This window comes from Octopus bimaculoides, chromosome 14 (genome assembly GCF_046866305.1).
Source record: "Octopus bimaculoides isolate indiv1 chromosome 14, ASM4686630v1, whole genome shotgun sequence".
NCBI lineage: Eukaryota > Metazoa > Mollusca > Cephalopoda > Octopoda > Octopodidae > Octopus > Octopus bimaculoides.
Genome location: NC_142941.1, coordinates 39,793,465 through 39,796,290, shown reverse-complemented (window position 1 = coordinate 39,796,290; position 2,826 = coordinate 39,793,465). Strand labels below are relative to the sequence as shown.

General features: G+C 32.6%; 1 protein-coding gene across 4 annotated transcripts in view; it reads left to right on the top strand.

Annotated features, from left to right (window-relative positions):
- Positions 1 to 1,077: 1,077 nt before the first annotated feature.
- Positions 1,078 to 2,826, top strand: part of LOC106872392 (protocadherin gamma-A11) — a 55,991-nt gene continuing 54,242 nt past the window's right edge. For 2 of the 4 annotated variants that reach the window (XM_089362704.1, XM_052973067.2), the window contains exon 1: positions 1,078 to 1,107. The gene's annotated coding sequence lies outside the window, so the exon portion shown is untranslated. Of the gene's footprint in view, positions 1,480 to 2,826 lie in introns of all 4 variants that reach the window. The other 2 variants (XM_014919381.3, XM_052973066.2) reach the window with 1 other exon arrangement.

The window sequence follows — 2,826 nt, the reverse complement described above, 5'->3', positions numbered from 1 at the left end:
TCATGTATATACATACATACATATGTGTGTGTATGTGAATGTACTATATATGTGAAAATATATGTATACATACAGATATACATATCTATACACATACACACATTTATATATACACATGCATGCGTGTGCACACACACACACACACACACACATACATTCATATGCATTGAGCTGAATTGAACTGGATACCTGCATATGAATCTATGTTGACATGCAAATAAAATATGCATTGATATAAATTCAAATATGTGTATGTGTGTGTATGTATGTATACTTCTATCTATCTATCTATCTATCTATCTGCATTTATACATCTATCTATCTATCTATATATATATATATATATATATATATATATATATATATATATATATATATATATATATATATATGTACATGTATATATAATCATGTATATACACATCTCTAAACATATACCTTGACATAGATGTATATATAAACAGTTATATACACATATACAAATATACACAAATAGCTAGATAGTAAGCAAATCAAACACAAATTGATGAACAGAAAAACAAACATAATAAACAATTTGTTTTCATGCTTCAAGGAATGGAAGAAGCAAGGTTTTGGTTTTTCTTCCCATGTAAAGTTTAATCAGTGACTCAGTGGCTACAGCAGACATTATATACACATCACACTTCATAGAACTGAAGACCTCTCTATTTTCTCTTGCTTTCTCTCTATTTTGTCTCCCTATATCTCTTTATATTGCTTTCTTCATCTAAATCTTCTCTCCTGCTCTTTCACCCCACTCTCCCCCCTCCTCTTCTCTCTCTGTATACCTGCCTTTCTTTCTATCCATCAGTTTCTATATTTCTCTTACTGTCACTAACTCACTGTGAATGAACATGTATGCCTCTCTTTCTCTCTCTCTCTCTCTCATGCACATACATACTCTTTCAATCAATCACTTTCACTCTCTCTCACTCTCTTTTTATGTATCTCACTCGCATTCCCATAACACAGCCATATAGCTGTGCTGTCACACAACAGCAGCAACAGCAGCAGCCGCAGCCGCAGCAGCTATCACACAAATCGACTGCAGGATACACACATCAGAATAAGGATAGATTTCTACAAGTAAGTAGCTGGTTGGTTCCCCTACTTTTTGTCAATTCTTCTCGACACTGACAGAAACTACCTGAGAGGAAGTTTGAAACATTGCCTCACTGAATATTTTCCTTATTTAATACTGATTTGAAATTCAAAAGAGATAAAATATCTTAACAGCTTCATACAAACAAGGAGTTTTATCAACTCTCAACTACAGAGTTGAACATAATTTTGTTAGGATCTTTCTAACATTTATCCTATCTTGGTACAATTGGAAAAAAAAAAAATTATAGTTTGGGCATTGCACAGATTGATTCATTCATTTCTCTTGTGACTATTCCCTGTAACTTGGAACTTGTTAAACTTTGTACTACCCAGAATAGCATCAAAAGAAATAAGGTAAAGGTTGATGATTTTGTCTATTCATATTTTAAAGAAAAATTTTTTTCTAGCTGTGTAACTGTATTTGCATGTTGTTCGATACTCCTGCAAAACTTTTATCATATCACCCAAGTTTATTCTCTGTTGTTTCTTAAAGAATCTCATAACTAAGCATTGTTTTTGTTGCTATCGTTGTTGCTGCTATTCTTGTCATTATTATTGTTGGTGGTGTTTTCTGATTTTTTTTTCTAATGTTTCTTTTCTATGTATTTATTTTTCACTCCGTATCACCGACTCCAAAGTAACTTTCTTCAGGTATTTTATGCAAGTTATACGGAGCACTTTTGCTATAAGAAGTCTTTTGGAATTCACTGGTTTTGTTTCAATAAATTTTGAAAATAAGGAAGAATTTAGTTAAATAACTTCATCATTATTAAACTGGTGTTTGGAACATAAATTAACATGAAATTCTGATGGATGGTTAGGATATAGATCACTTTAAATCAAAATGTTTGGATCATAAAAGGAAGGAGGAGTAGTCTTGGACAGATTGGTATTGAAAGGCTTAAATGCATTCAGTTATTTTCATGTTATTTTTTTGGGTGGGGGTATGGTATCTGAGTCTTATTCTTCATTTCTGTTATTTCTGTAAAATTAGTTTAACTTCAGCATTTCACTGAGATGGCAGTTTATATTCTTTCTTACAAATATATTTATACTTTCACATGTAGCTGTTAAAAACATTACTTAAATGTTTCATAGGGTCAATGATAAATATTTACGGCAACTAATTTTACTAGAATTTTTCAAATCCTGTCTTTGGTAAAATTGTCACACAAATTTTAGTTTCAAATATATAAAAAATATCATACACACACATACACACAAGTACACTGTCACACCCACCCACACACACATATATACTGTCACACCCACACATACCCATATACAGAAATACATATGCATGCTATATGTGCGCATATGTTTGTAAAAGTGTGTGTGTGTGTGTGTGCAAACAAGTATGGGTGTGTGATAAGTTTGCTTTCCAGCCACATGGTTCTGTGTTCAGTCCCACTGGGTGAATATATTCTATTACAGCCTTGGGTTGACCAGGGCCTAGTGAATAAATTTGGCAGATGGAAACTGAAGGAAGCCCACTATAAATATATGTATATGTACATGTGTATGTGAGTGTGTGTCTGTGTGTGCATGTGTATGTGTGTCTTTGTCTCTCACAATTACTTGGCAACTAGTATTAGTGAGTTTACAAGTCTGTAACTTAGCAGTTCAGCAAAGAGACTGATAGAATAAGTACTTTGCTTGAAAACAATAATGAACCAGGGTCAATTTGCTCAACTAAGATTC